Raw genomic sequence first — 16462 nt, 5'->3', positions numbered from 1 at the left:
TTATAAGGACATTAAAATGAGAAAGAGTGAAAGCAGCCAAGGATAAGTATTTAAGAACAGTAAGAAATGTTCACAACAGCTGTTTAGGGAAATAGGAAACTAATTCAAGATCTGTAGAACCATGGGGCATGATTTACAGCCTGAGGTTCAAAATGGCAGATTTGCAGGGAAAATGTCATGCATACTAGTATGATTTTTCTCCAGCAGTGCTCAGCAGGACGTCAATGGAGGAAAGAGAAGTTTGAATTCAGAGTTGACATTTTGCTGGGCTTTGGACCAGAAGTACAGGGAAGTTGAGTAGGAATAGAGGCACGTTAATGGCGAAGCCAACGAAATTTAAGCTGGGGTCCTCTGCCCTGTACTGCTGGGAGGGCCAAGCAGAGCGCTCATGTGATCATACCGTTACTTCAATTTTAGGAAAGTCAAGTGTTTCATTGGTTCAAGCCACTCTATTTTTCCACCCTGGCTTCAGGTCTGCCCTACTTCTCTTGTCAGGTCACAGGCATTTTTGTGATCCAGCTTAAGGGAAGCTGAGCGAAGGGTTGGGTTTATGTGATTTGCAGACACTTCCAGCTACTGTGGAGTTACGGTCCTACAGTTAATTTCAAGCTAGGGTTGGCTTTCAGAGAATTTCCACTGCTCCTTGGTCGCCTGACCCTGTGAGATAGATTCGGGGCCAAGAGTCCTCCTGGGGTGTGCCCGTGTCCTATCGTGCCCAGCACCGAAAGGATGTGGGACGTGGTTAATGGGTGCTGACAGTTCGAAGAGCACTGAAGATTAGTCATTGCACGAGCAAACCCGAACCGCCAGGAAATCTTAAAGCTCATAAATGAAAGAAGCCTGAAGGAAATTTCCCCAAATCTGACCATAATCCTAAAACTGGCATGGCATTACCATAACAAGTTGTAAAGCTGGAGGAAAGTTTACTAACTATTGATGATTAAAAGTAAGTTTTAATCAACCAAACCAGGTCTCAGCCTGCAACTGTAGCCATCCCGTTCGTGGTGAATGTACTTACTGGCCACTGACTGTTTTCTTTTCTACCCTACCTGTGTCTACATACTTATGCATTGGCCTTATTGTATCATAAAGGTTTCCCTTGGGGCACCTGGCGGGGGTGACTCTTTAGCTCAGGGTTGCAGTTTCAAGTCTCACATTGGGTGTAGAGATTACTTAAAAATAAAATCTTAAAAAAAAATAAAATACAGGGTGCTTGAGTGGCTCAGGCAGTTAAACATCTGACTCTTGATTTCAGCTCAGGTCATGATCTTATGGTTTGTGGGTTTGAGACCCGCGTCAGATTCTGTGCTGAGAGCACGGAGCCTGCTTGGGCTTCTCTCTCTCCCTCTCTCTTTCTCTCTGCCCCTCCCCACTCTCTTTATCTCTCAAAATAAACATTTAAAAATAAAAAAATAAGTGTTTCCCTTTTATTATAGTTAGGGCATGATATTCTTTTTAAAAGTATATGTTCAGGGGGTGCCTGGGTGGCTCAGCTGGTTAAGCGTCCAACTTCCAGCTCAGGTCATGATCTGCAGTTAGTGAGTTTGAGCCCTGCCTCCAGCTCTGTGCTGAGAACTTGGAGCCTGGAGCCTACTTTGGATTCTGTGTCTCCCTCTCTCTCTGTTCCTCCCCCACTCGCACTCTCTCTCTCTCTCTCTCTCAAAAATAAATAAAGATTAAAAATAGTAATAATAGAGGCACCTGGGTGGCTCAGTCGGTTAAGCGTTCGGCTTCGGCTTAGGTCATGATCTCGTGACGTGTGGGTTCGAGCCCCGCATCGGGCTCTGTGCTGACAACTCAGAGCCTGGAGCCTGCTTTGGATTCTGTGTCTCCCTCTCGCTTTGTCCCTCCCCTGCTCGAGCTCTGTCTCTCTCTGTTTCTCAAAACTGAATAAACGCTAAAAAAATTTTTTTAATAAATAATAAAAATTAAAATTAAATTAAATTAAATTAAATTAAACTATGTGTTCAGATAAGTCACATTATTTATGATGATTGATAATGAAAAGGATGGGGATAATGAAAAGGTTCTTATAAAATATTTGCTCTAAAAAAGAAGCATTAATCCTGGTCAGTTTGAGAACCAATCTTCTAGGCCAACCATGTAGGTGGAGCTGATTCCTTTGTCAGGATTCTGCTCTGTGTCTCTCACCTCTATATATGCTTCCTTCAATTTGTGACCCTCCACCACCCTCGCCAACTTTGAGGAGGGCAGAGCTGTGTCCCTAGCCACTGCGGCCCATTTGACTTAAATGATCCAATTGACATAAATTCCAATTGACGTAAATGATCACTTTTGTCTCACTCACACTGGCTTTCTCTCTGTTCCTCAAAGACACCAATCAATGTGCTCCTGCCCAAGGACTTTTGCGCACTCTCCTTCCCATGTCTTTGCATGGCTTGAATCTTATTTTCAGGTCTCAGCTCTAACATTACCTCCCGAAAGGCCTGTCCAAAGCCGCTCCCCTATATCCTCCATTACACAATCCTGTTGGGTCTCCTTCATAATACTTACCATTCTCTAAAATCAACGTGTTTATTACTTTACCTTTGTAGTGACCTTCCCCTCCCACTGAAACAGAAACTCTCTGACAGCAAGGACCCAGATTCTCCCTCAGCTCTGTACGTGCCACCATCTAAACCGTATCTGGCACATCGTAAATGTTCAAGTAGTTGTTGAGGGAATTAATGAATCCAAACATACTGGTACGTTTGGAGGCCATAATAAAATACCACAGACTGGGTGGCTTAAACAACAGATATTTATTTTCTCACAGTTTCGGAAGCTGATAGTCCAAGGTCAAGGTGCCTACAGAGTTGGTTTCCTCTGAGACCTCTCTGGTTGACTTGAACACGGCTACCCTCTGGATCCCCCTTCACATGGTCGATCCTCTGTTCACGGGCACCTCTAGTATCTCTCCACCTGTGTCCTAGTTTCTCTTTATCATAAGAATGCCGCTCATTGGATGAGGGCCCCACCTTAACGGCCTCATTCAAATTTAACCTCTGATATCATTACATTCTGAGGAGAGCTAGGGGTTGGAATTTCAACAGTTGAATATGGAGGTTACCCAACTCAGCTCATAACATCATGAGTGGCCCCATCCCTACCTTTAATGCACTTGCAGTATGGGAAGCAGGCATCACTGCAGCCTCAGGAAGCCATTAAGAAACAGCCTAGGCCAGCTAGTCATCAGGTCTCCCCAAGTGCCTAGAATAAGGACAGTGGAACCTTTGGTTGGTCGCTAACACATCTGAAGCCTACATGGAAGGAGTTTTCTAGAGATGGTTCTAAAGCATAAGAAAGAGCATCGCCACCACCCCCATCCAGTGGTTGTCTCCTGGGCTGGCCTCTATTAACGTCCCCCCCCCCCCGCCCCCGCCCAGTGGCTCTCTGTGTGTTTGGCCATCTCTAAGACAGATGGGGCCAGCTTGCCCGGCAGGAATAAAGGGTGAGGGACTGCAAGCTGCAGAAAGCAGTCAGTGCAGGGGAGGTCTGGTGGGCAGGATGCAATCAGCCTGCACCATCTGCAGCTGTCTGGGGATCGGATTTCCAAATCACCTGCTCTGGGCCAGGCTGCAGGAACCGAGCTGTCAGACAAAGACTGGTAATTACCCCAGACTCATCTACACCTTCCCTGTCCATGTCCTAATTGAGGTTTAATGGCTTTGGTCACAGGAGGGATCCTTTCCTTCCTTTCTCGACATAGATTCTTTCATCTGAGCATTAAGCCAATTAGTTTTAGCATCTGGGGTAATTGACAGAAGTCAGGCCTGACAGCGTGGAATTCTCAGGCCAAGAAGGTCTTTGTGGTGGTCGTTGTTGTTGTTGTTGTTGGTGGTGGTGGTGGTGGTGGTGATGGTGGGGTGGGTGTGTGTGTGTGTGTGTGCGCGCGTGTGTGTGCGCAGGTTCTCAGTGTTATTCAGATGCAATCTAGATGATGGGGACTGAGGTAGAGATGGAGAAGTCAGAGCATATGAGGCATCTATGATGTAAGTGACATGACCTTCATTTACACCTTCCATTTCTATCTTAAATACTTCTTTTACAGGGTAGGCACTAGATTTACCATATAAGATCGAGCATTAAGATATTATCCTTTTAGCATAGTTTATGATCTATTTAGAGATGGCTCTGGAGACTGACTCACCCCCACTGAGTGGGGTTTCTTCTTTCAATTACCTGCCTTCATTATCCTGACTGCTTGACTTTCCCTTTTGCCCCCCTCCCCTCCACTGTCCAGTCACCCACTCCAGCAAAGACAGTTCAACTAAACAGATCCCTTGAGATTAAACGGACTGACCACAGACTAGGCAGCACAAAACTCTAGCTAAAAGGCCTGAGGACAGTGACCATTTTCTCCTTGGTTTTCTTACCTGCCAGCCTGTAGAAACACTTGGCCTCCAGGAACGTTTGGAACCCCTGTATAAATGGAAATGTGGTCTCAGTTCTTGGCAAGTGCACATTAAGGGTTCAGGCCAGACTGCTGGTCCCCCCTTTGTGTGGGTTGGATTGACTTCGCCCAAGAGGCAGGAAACAGCTAGGGACATGGATTACTGGTGCAGACGTGGATGCCCTACAGCCAGCACCCGATGGGATTTTAGCTCTGCCCTCTAGACTCCGGAACCCGTACCATGGCTCTACGTAGCCCCCGAAGTGGTCTCCCCAAGAGTGGGATGATTATTAGAACTTTGCTGTGGAGCAGCCAGTTAGCTCAGATTTTCCTTAAGTGTGAAACAGAAGATCATAACCTTCAAAAATACTCTTCTCAGAAGGGGGAGGTGTGCATGCTTATTGAGTTATTAGGTGATGTTCTAGTACTGAATGGAAACAGGAAGTGGTGAGTGGACCTTCGAAAGCCCGTGAATGAGCAGGTCCTCTGCTGATTTGTATATTTCAACTCTGAGCCCAAGGTGGCCTTCTCGTAGGTCATATTATGGGAGGAAAGCAACGGACATGCACAGGACTTTTTTTTTTTTTAGATATCCAGACACACATGAGTGAAACACTCATGGGGGGTCATACGTAGTTCATTCTTGAAAAGATTATTCCAATCAATCAACCCACAAGTGCCTCCTAACCTATTCAAGGACACTTGAGATGCTACAGAACACACGAAGGATAACATCCCTTGATATGTTTACAACATCATTGAGGAGGAAAGCGGAGAGCAATAGAAAAAAAAAAGGGAAAAATCACAGAACCAGCCAGGGTCCAATTAAGTGTTGGATTATATAATTTACAGCAAAAGTACTCTCGGGAGGCCAGGAGGAAAAGAGAGAGATGAAGACAATCACTCATATCTATGAAGTACTTACCATATGTCGAGCACTTTGTAAATACCTGCTAGGCATTCGCTTAATTACTAACCTTTGCAACACTCTACGAAGTGGGTACTGTTGTCGTTTCCATTTTACAAATGCTTAAAGAAGTTAAATAACTTGTATGAGGTACACACTTAATGAGTGACTTACTACTTTTCTTTAGCCAAATAACTCAGTCACACAAAAAGACTGTTCTGTTTAAAACAAACAAAAAAATCCTGTATATACCCGTCACCCAGCTTGAGATATAAATGTTACCAAGAGACGGAGCTCTGTGAATGCCCCTCCCGAATCACATCTCTCCTTCCTCCCCCTAGAGTTAACCCCTCTCCTAAAAGCACAGCTCAGATTTTTAACTTTTTAAAACTATATCCTAAAGAAATGAACAAAAATGTTAGCCATCAGAAAGATGTCACGGGGCGGTTCATTTGAATGGTGATTGGGATTTGGATTAGCAAAGAGAAGGGGCTTTGCGGCAGTGAGAAAGCGTGACAAAGGACCAGAAGGCTGGGTTAGGAGAAGGACACCTGGGACAAGTCTTGCCTGGAAGAGAGGAGACATACTGGCGAATGCTCAGAATAAGATGTCGTCATTACAAAGTCAGATCATAAATGGCCTTGATCAAGGCAATGTGATAGGCAAGAAATGACAGAGCAAAATGAGGTAGTCATGCATAAGTCATGCTTTTCAGACTTCACCAGTGAATCATTCTTGTTTAGCACTGTGCAGAGGACCTTGCCCAGGGCCTGCTACATAGAAGATGTTCAACAAATGTTTGTTCAATGAAAAATCACTCAATGAACTACTAGAAAGCCTGTGTGCCCTCTGGCTCATTAGAATTGCCAGATGTGTGTGTGTGTGTGTGTGTGTGTGTGTGTGTGTGTGCATGTGTGTGTATGTGAGAGAGAGAGAGAGACAGAGAGAGACAGAGAGAGAGAGGAGAATGGAGCAGAGCACAGAAGACTGGTATTATTGAACATGAGAAACTTCACTGAGCAGTCGAAGAGGTTTGCTTAGAGGCAGATGCAGTAAACCTGGACCAGTTCACAGAGAACATCAGCACATCCCAAGAAAAATCCGAAAGAGATGAATCTTTGTTCCACAGATGAAAATCACTTGAGAACCCTTGGTGTCACATTGGTGACAGCCATTCAGCTCCAAGAACCAGGCTTCTTTGCTCCCTAGAAGAGGGGATGTCGCCGTTCCCCCAAGGGACTCCAGGCCCAGAGAGTTGCAGTCTTATGATTGCTCGTACTTTCCTTAATGTTATATTCCATCATCAAATGTTCTAGCAGGAGCTCTTACCAGTACCCAACCTTCATGCCTTTTCATTGTTTATGGGCTAATGTCCAAAATGACTGACACGGCACACAGGGAAGGATTTTTACACTTTGGCCTGTATTTACTTGTCCAGTCCCATCGTCCGTCACTAAGTTTATGCTATGCCAGGGTTCTTTGCTCTTTCCCAAGCAGGCTGGATGCTTTCCTACCTCCAGATATTTGTACGTGTGATTTTCTCTAGCAAATATGTCCCCCACTTCCTTTACCATCTACAGCAATCCTACATTCTTCCTAAGGTGCAAACCACATGGTACACCCTCTATGTCATCCTCCCACCCTTCCTCAGAGTTAAATTAATTTCTCCCTCCTCTGGGTGCATATTTCTATTACAGCATATATCCCATTGCATGGTAATTATGGGTCCATTTATCTTCACAGCTAGACTATAAATTCCTCAAGAGCAGAGACTTTATCTCCGAAACACCGGGGGCCGTCAGCACAAACCATTATACACTGATTTCTAATTAAATATCTTAATGGTATTTAATTATATGGTTAATTATAGATTTTATATAGATAGCCTCAGTTCTAGGGCAGTATTGAAGTTGAGACATACACCCGGGGTAACTTTTTACCCTCTTGACCAGCCCTCAGTCTACCTCAAGAACAACACCTTGTTGATGGTCACGGCTTTGGAAAAACGCTTGCAGAGCCTGGGCAGGGATGCACCTGTGCGTTCGTGTCAGAAAGTTAATGCGCAGATGGCACCAGCTCCATGGCAGAGTTGAGGCTGCCCTCTCCCTGAGTCATTACGGGAGAAGGAAATTCTGTTCCACGGCATTCATGATTCAGTTCTATAGAGCCACAATTCTGAGCCTTCACGAAGACCTGACATTTGGTTATGATCAAACAAATGCCAACAAACTACACAGTGCAATTGTTCACCAAATGCAATACGGAAGTGACGATTTTTAAACGACTCATCCGTACGTGATGCCGGACGACTTGTGTTGTGCATCTCCCCCCCTCTGGATAGATCTACATATCCGGTTTCTGAGGCTCTAGATGTGGCGACAAACTCTTAATTTTTTGTAAGGGCAAACTTTTTCAATTACAAACACGTAAGATCTCCCTGGAAGCAATTGGATAAAGGGCTAGTCTCCCTTTATATGCAGGGGATGCATTCCAAGACACCCCAGGGGATACTTGGAACCATGGATAGTACTGAACCTTACATATAGTATGTGTTTTTCCTACACACATGTACCTACGATAAGGTTTAATTTACAGATTAGGCACGGTGAAAGATGAACAACAATAACTAATCGTACAACGGAACAGTTATAGCAGTACATTGTAATAAAGTTATGCGCATGTGGCCCTTCCCTCGCTCAAAATATTATTGTGTTGCCCTTACCCTTTTTCTTGTGGTGACATGGGATGATAAAATGAGATGAGGTGAAGTGAGGTGAAGGACGGGTAGCGTCAGGCTACCATTGACCTTCTGTTATCACAGGCATAATCCACCTCCCGACCGTGGCTGACCACAGGTAACTGAAACCATGGAAAAAGAAACCGCAGATAAAGGGGCCATACTGTAATGGGAAGTACAAGGTGTGGAGAATACTGATCGCTTCTGATTTACCAGTGACCCCAGCGAACATAGCGAAAGGCATGAAACTCCCTTTCTAGTCTCTCCACCTTCACCTCCAGTTCTGTGCACCCCTCTACGCATCCCCACCTCCTCGCTATCTCAGCAGTAACTGAAACCTTCGAGGCCTCGCGGACTCAGGGCTGGGACACAGGATTGCTCAGACAGATTAGTGGTTATGAATGATGAAACCTCAGCTTCGCTTTCAGTCGATTTTCACGGATGACTTCAGGAACCTAACCCGGACTCTTGGTACTTTCATTATTGGAAGGTGCCTTTCCAGTTGCCAACAACAGGCTTATCAAATAACCCATTACACATAACCCATTTCTAAGGCTGCCATGTTGGATAACTCATGGTGGGGAACCGCATAGGAAAATAAATCCGCATGTCTCTTGCACGGTATACAAGAGGAAGTCTTTCATAATAAGACGTGAGGTAGCTGACTCCTGGGGTGCATTCCTATATGACAGGCAGTTGTTCATTTCGGCACAATTAGCACTTCTGCCCAGGAACAGATCTTTACATTGCTAATGAGACATCTGATGCATTATTGAGGTTCCCAAAATCTCAGGAAGTCAATGACTTGTTATACAGCTAGATTTGGAGTAACCAGTTCAAGATAAATGACTCTATTTGCTATCATAGAAGATACACATCTTCCCAGGGAGACAACTGGTCAATTAAAAAGAAAGGATGAAGACATCTGGGCATTTGGTTCCCTTTGGGAGCTTATTAACTTCACAAACAAACATGCCTTTTCATTTTCAATTAGCAATAATTTGGAGATAGATTCATCTGATAGAGGACAGCACTAATGGGTTCAGAATCGGTCCCTCTGAGTATTGCACTCTCAGTCAAAGATTTTCCTAGACATCAAGAGAAAGACTGTCGACAGATTTGGAAGTTACTTACCTTATGGGAGAAGAAGAGATAGGTGGCTAAAACTTCTCCAATCATAATTTTCATAATTGAAGTTGTCTTGCTCAACTTGGTAGGCCCATTGCTTCTTTGACAAGTCTGAAATGTCTAACAAAAAGAAGGAAGAAAAAGGAGAAGAAGGAAGTAGAGAAGAAGCAGAGGGAGAGAAAGGAAGAAAGAAAGAGAAGGGAAAAAAATGGACCACAAATAAAAATGTTTAGCCATAAACTGCTTCACACTTTTCATCTGGAGAATGTCATGAAATAGCAACGTTCCTCATTTTTCAGGCTTTCTCTTATTTAAAATATTTCTATGCATTCATAATTTTCTTTTTAATTCTCAGAAAGAGAATCTTGCCTTTGTGACTTATGGTGTCAAGGTCTCATGAGTCCCATCTCATCCATCATTGGTTATAGAATAGTTGAACACTTCATTAAAAAAAAAAAAATTACGTTCCTTTATTTTTGAGAGGGAGGGACAGAGCGTGAGCAGGGGAGGGGCAGAGAGAGAGGGAGACAGAATCTGAAGCAGGCTCCGACCTGGGGCTCAAACCCATGAACTGCAAGATCATCACCTGAGCCAAAGTCAGATGTTTAACTGACTGAGCCACCCAAGCACCCCCAGAAACAAAAATTTTTAATTTACATATATAATATATATGTTATATATGTATATTTTAATATGTATCTTATAAATGTGTATATATATATATTATATATATTTAATCTTTGCCCATTAGATGCTGAGTGTTTCCATAATTTATGTTATTCATTCCTCACTTACTAGTTGACAGAGTCAGTAAGTGACATAGCAAAGATTCAAAGTGAATACTGGCTCCAACCTCGGTCCCCAATCACCAGGAGATATGACCCCTATGAATTGGTTAGTAGTCTATGCATTTTACTAACTCTGTCATCTCAACCACATTACCTAATCTCAGAGAGACCAAGTTTTGTCATATGTGACTTGTAGGTGGTAAAAGCTAGTCTATCATATTTTTACGAGGATTCCATAGGATAAAATGGAATAACATCCAACAAGTAGAGGCCACTTAGAAAACTTTAGTCCTCTTCCTTATAAATAAGACATTTGAAATTACGGAGCTTCTTACTTTGCCCCAAGCATCTCCCTCCATCTTGTTTCTCAACGGTTCTACTGAGAAAATAAATAAATAAATAAATAAATAAATAAATAAATAGGAGGTTGCTCTTTATGGCTTCTGAAAACGTTCATCTCAGTTCCTTCCACAAACGTGAACTCAAAGGCATGGAGGTAGACTTTGAAGAAAGTGTGCCTCAATTGCATCACTAAAGCAGGTGGCCCATGACTCTAACTTTTCCAAAAGCCAAGTCATTCTTAAAGTCAGCAGTTCAATCAATGGACTCTGACTCATTGGTGGGTCATAATATTCATTTCCTGGGTTACAACCAGCATTTTCTTAAATACAGTGGAACCCAAAGAAAACCAAATAGAATTTGAAATATCAGTTTATTACACACAGATAGGAAAAAGAAAGTAAGTTTTGTTTTGTGTGACTTATTTCGGTTGTCTTTCATCTGTGCACACTACTTTACCATGTAATTGTCACTTCAACTCATCGGTGGTTTCTCGGAGGTAAATGTCACAATCAAGGGGCTCTTAAGGAATTTCTTTTGTAACTGAGGCTAATATAAATTGATAATCTCATATTAACTTGGTTCAGAAGTTGCCTAAATCTTTTTAGCAGTACTGACCCACCTGCGACGGAGTTTGAGATCCAAAATTAATTTATCAAAGGATTGGAATCCAAAGGTCCTAGAGGATTGATGGCTGGTAGTTCTTGTCTAATCCATTTAGCTACCTAAGGGTGTGTCCTCGGTCACCTTAAGTCTGAAGAACTCCACCAAAGCTTTCTCGGCCAGCAATAGCCCTACTAGTACAGAACAAGTGAAATGACACCACAAGGAAGCAATTAGTCAAATCGATAGGGTGGGACATCTCTACAGAACACAAATCTGGATATCAGCAACAAGTCTATTGCATAAAATTTACAAAGGAGAAGGAGAGGGAGAAGATGAGCTGTAGAACAAGGGAGCTTTAGGGGTGAAACAACTAATGCAAAGACAGGACCCGGCTTGGATTCTGAACAATAAAAAGGCATGTTGAGGAAATCCGGGGAAAAATAAATATGGACTGGGTATTAGATGATTTTAAGGAACTCTCATTAATTTTGTTTGGTGTGATATTGACATAGTGATTACAATAAAAGGAGAAAGCCCTTATCAGTCAGCAGTGCATACAGAACAGAGAAAAAGACATAACATCTGTACTTGCTTTTAAACCTCTGAGTAAAGAAGATGTGTACATGTGTGAGAAGGATTAGATAATAGAAGATTGGTTGAAAGTTGAAAAGTGTGAAAGTTCAGGATAGATACGCAGAGGTTCCTCACACTATTCGCTCTACGTTCGCATTCATGTAACAATTTCCAAGATAAACAGTTAAGTGTAGTTAGCCCCAGCACAACAGAAACACCAGTGTAAAACTTCAAGACTACAATTTTGTGTTCTCTTGTATAGCCATATACCAGGGGGACCCAAGACGGCATTCACCAGGTTTTGTGCACTGACTTTGAACGCTTTCCAAATGTGATAATCTGGTGCTCGTTATTTTTTTTTTTTTTAAATAAAAGATCACATGCGCTGTTAGAAGCATCAAAACTTCATTCTATTCATCTTGGGCAAAATATTCCTCCCAGTACTGCTTTTTTCCTTGAAAGAGGAGGAGGGCAGACAGAGGCTGGGGGTGAGAGGTCGGGGAGGAGAAACAACCAGTGAGTTTTCCACTTTCGGGAGAATGGCAAGATCCTTGGGGAGACAGTAAATTGAAATTAAGGCTGTTCCAGGCCGTCTACAGGATATGCCTGCAAATGTAGACATATCTAAATGGTGAAAAAGTCTGTTTGTGCCCATTCATATGAAGTGAATGCCTTGTAATGTGCTCCAGCCCCTGGGAATGGTGGCTGGATTCAGGAGCGGAGGCCGGAAGAATGGGATGGATTTGACATAAGTACTTTTAAGTGCTCTGAAGGCTGGGCTGCTCCCTGTGGTTTAATAGCAAGGTCCACTGGGAGCTACAAGGAAGGAGCCGAGTGAATCCCTACAGCTTTTCGTTTTAAGGATAACAAATCTTAAAACAGGTGTGAGCTCAGAAAGATCCTTTTACTTCTTGTTTTTAGTCTGTTGTGGCCAGCCAGCTCTCTGTGTATCATTATCATTCCACAGAGCGAGGTCTGGGGTGAGGGGAGGGAGGAGAGGTAAGAGAAGCTGAACAAACAAGAATTGCTTCGAGTGACTAATATTCATTAAGTCCACTGGTCATGCGCTATGAAATTTATTAAACTGTGGTTTCCAAGAGAATGTATTAGTGGAGCTAATGAACACAAATAAAAAAGAGGCCTCCAGGAAATGACTTCCTGGGCCTGGATGAGACTGCTGAGTAATGTGACAGGAGATTATAACTTTAAAAGCTCCTATTATAGTCTAGGAGGCTGATTATTGGAAGGGGCTGCCCTCGTAGGGGAGGGAAGATAGGAGGGAGACTAAAAGTCCGACTCCTCTGAAAAAGGGGCCGAATGCTTTGCATTTATATTCATTAAGGAGGGAGGCTGTGTGCTGAAGGCCTCTGAACCCCTGTGCTGCCATCTGGTGGAGAAGGTGCTCAAGAGGTCATAGAATACAGACGACAACCGCCATCTTTAAGACGTCAGGAATTTGAAGGTTGGCTTTACTGTTTCCTGAGTAATTAACCACTGTACATAATTTGCTTTAAATACGGTACAGAGAGAGCTCATTCTGCTGTCCTATTCCATCTGGATCTTAGCAATTAACACTGTGTGGCCTTACTCGCAGTACTAGGCTAAGTTGTTACCCATCCTAAGGACGTCTGTTTTCATAACATGGTCCAGTTTCTCCAGGCAGAAACCTTGGGATTATCCTTGACTCTCCTCTTTCTCCCACACCTGTCATCCAATCCAACAGCGAACACTGTGGCCTCCCTAGTCACCGTATCCCAGGGCTTCTCCTTATCCTGTCACCCTGATTTGAACTGTTGCCGCCTCTCTCCCCACATGCCTGCAAATAGCCTCCAAATGGCGGGCCTTGCCTCCCGCCTTGCAGTCCGTAGGCTGTTCTCCACCAGTCACTACGTAAACCGTTAGAACCTGTTAGATCATTTCGCTGCTCTGCTCAAAACCTTCCGTGGCCCGTAAGCTCACTCAGAAGAAAATTTAAAGTCATACAATGTGTTTCAGGCCCTAACCGATCCGGCCCAGCTCCCTCTAACTTCATCTCTTAGGCTTTCCACTCAGTCTGGTCCAACCGCACTGGCCTCCTTGCCAGTCCTCAGAAAGGCCACACATCCCTGACTCAGCTCCCTTCGCCTGGAATGCTGTTTGCTCCAGACATTGGCATGGCTCTCTGTCTCCCGTTCTCCCAGGTGTCCTGCCAAAGGTTACCCTATCCAGGAGGCCTTCCACTCCCATTCTACATAAAATAATACCTCTTCCTCTTCCTTCAGCATTTTTATTTCTTTTCTTGGACTTATTTTATTAGCAGCATTTATCACCTCCTAAAATGTTATATATTTATGTGTTTAGGTCCTTATTCTCATCTTCCCCAAATCCCCTTACAATGGAAGTTCCATGGAATTAGGGATTTGGGGGGAATATAGTATACTTAACAGAATTCGGGGTTTTTTTCTTTCCTGGCACTTCAAAAGCTGGCAATGCCAACCTGCTTATAATCATTAAAGACTCTTACTACCTAGAAGCTCCGTAGAGGCAGATATCGTGTCTGACTTAGTCCCCTCTATTGCCAGTGCTGAGGACTGAGTCTGGTAAATGGTAGACATACAATAAAACTGTGTGGGGTTTTTTGGTGGGTTTATTAAGCTGTGCCTTAGAAAGTATAGAATGCTTCACAAATTTGCCTGCCATCCTTTCTCAGGGACCATGCCAGTCTTCTCTTTATTGTTCCAGTTTTAGTACATGTGCTGCTGAAGCAACCACAAGCAGCTTTTTAGTTAATAGCTTTACGTATTAAATTCACTCATTCTAAATATCCGATTCAATGATTTTCCACTCGGATTTTACGGAGTTGTACACCCAATTCCACAATCCAGTTTTAGAATATTCCCCCAAACTCCAAAAAGTACACTCACGTCTATTTGTAGTTTATTCTCACAACACCCTCAGCCCCAGGCAACCAATGATCTGCTTCCGGGCTCTATAAATTTGCCTTTTCTGGAGATTTCATCGATATGGCATCATACATATGTAGTTATTTATGGCCTCTTTAACCCAGTATAATGTGTTTGAGGTTTATTCAAGCTGTAATGTGAATCAGTATGGTTGTTATTTCCTTGTTATTGCTAAATAGTACTGCCTTATACGGATACACCGCTTTTAATCCACTCATCACTTGATGGACATTTGAATTGTTTCTACTTTTTGCTGCGAACACTCACATACATACCTTTGTATGAACAGGTTCCACCCACCCCCACCTCCCCCACCCCTGCCCGGAATGGATTTCTAGCAGGGAAATTGCTGAGTCATATAAAGTCATGTTTAACTTTCTGAAAGCCTACCAGACTGTTTTCCAAAGTGAATGTGCCATTTTATATGCCCATCAGCGACACATGACTGATTGTCAGTATCGTCTGTCCTTCACTTCATAGACATTCTAGTAGATACTGACAAGAATATCATTATGGTTTTCATTTGTTTTTCTCTTAGAGCCAGCGGTGTTGAACATTTTTGTTTAATTCAAAGTAATTATTAGCAGTTTTAGTATCTTCATTGGTAAAATGCCTATTTGAATCTTTTACCCACTTTTATATCAGTTTGATTGCCTTCTTGTCATTGAGTCATAAGAGTTCTTTATATATTATAGATTCTGGTACTTCACTAAAACTATGACTTGCAAATATTTTCTTCCTGTCTGTGACTTATCTTTCCATTAGTCTAAAAGCGTCTGTTGTGACACAAACATTTTAAATTTGGATAAAGATTAATTTATCATTTTTTTTATGGATCATGCTTTGGGGGTCATATTTACGAATTCTTTGCCTATTCAAGATCACAAAGATTTTCCCCAATATTTTCTTGAAGAAATGGTATACTTTTAGCCCTTATTCTTTGGTCTATAATCCACTTTGCATGGTGTGAAGTAAAGCTCTAAATTCAGGTTTTTACAGGGAGAATCCAATTGTTCCAGCACTAGTGTTGAAAAGACCATTTTCTCCCCACTGATTGTCTTGGCATCTTTGTTGAAAATCAATCATCCTTTAATAAAATGGGTTCCTTCTGGAGTCTCAGTTCTGTGCCATGGATCTATTAAGTATTTATCCCAGCAAAATACCACACTGTTTTTGTTACTCTGATGCTATAGTAAGTTTTGAAATCAGGTAGAGGAATGCCTCCAATTTTGTTCTTGTCAAAATTTGTTTTAGCTATCTAGATCCTTTGTATTTACATATAAACTTTAAGAATTTTTTTTTAAATTTTTACAAAAATGTCTGCTGGTATTTTGATAGAGATTGTATTGACTTTATACACCAATTTGGGGTGAATTGCCATCTTAACCATATTGGATTTTTTATTATCAAATTGTTTTGCTACTTTTATTTCAAACTGTTTATTGCTGATGTATAGGAATACTTTTTGTATATATATATAACTCATAGATTAATTCTAGTATTTTTGTGGATTCCTGAAGACTTTCTACATTCATATCACATCAGTTTCTTGAAAAAATGTGTATTTTGCAAAACACAGAGTAGAATATTCTGGGTAGAGTGCTCTTAAATCAGAAGTTGAGTTGCCTCAATGTATAGCACAACTCTTCCATGTATGATTGATTGTGGAATGGTTCTTTCAATTTTGAAAAGTAAGGTATTGAAATTTCCAGCTACTAGTAAATCATCAATTATTTCAATTCTCACTAGTTTTGCCTCGTTTGTTTTGAGGTTCTGTTGTTAGATATGCATATATTTATAATTGTTAGATGTTCTTGATATATTGGCATTTTTACCATTATAAAACGTCCCTCTTTGCCTCTAGTAGTAATTCTCGTCTTAGACTCAGTTTTGTCTAATGTTAAATGATCACTTTAGCTCTTTCATGGTTACTATTTACCTGCTATATCATTCCCCATCTTTTACTTTCAACCTATTTCTGTCTTTGAATCCAAAATGTATTCTTGTAGTCAGAAAATATAGTTGGATTTTGCTTTTTTGATCCATTCT

General features: G+C 42.1%; 1 long non-coding RNA gene and 1 other non-coding gene across 2 annotated transcripts in view; both read right to left on the bottom strand.

Moving 5' to 3' along the window:
- Positions 1-8027: 8027 nt before the first annotated feature.
- The window catches only part of LOC121020906 (uncharacterized), a 35305-nt gene continuing 26870 nt past the window's right edge, over positions 8028-16462 (bottom strand). Inside the window, exons 3-4 of the long non-coding RNA XR_005786352.1 lie at positions 9172-9285; positions 8028-8159 (exon numbers count right to left, since the gene is read on the bottom strand). This is a non-coding gene — a long non-coding RNA (uncharacterized LOC121020906). The remainder of the gene's footprint in view (positions 8160-9171; positions 9286-16462) is intronic.
- On the bottom strand, positions 14116-14218 carry LOC121020953 (U6 spliceosomal RNA). Its single transcript, XR_005786380.1, has one exon. It is a non-coding gene; the product is annotated as a U6 spliceosomal RNA (small nuclear RNA).

The sequence above is a fragment of the Herpailurus yagouaroundi genome, unplaced genomic scaffold, assembly GCF_014898765.1.
Source record: "Herpailurus yagouaroundi ecotype Mexico unplaced genomic scaffold, PumYag 253, whole genome shotgun sequence".
Lineage (NCBI taxonomy): Eukaryota > Metazoa > Chordata > Mammalia > Carnivora > Felidae > Herpailurus > Herpailurus yagouaroundi.
This window is presented reverse-complemented; position numbering and strand designations above follow the sequence as displayed.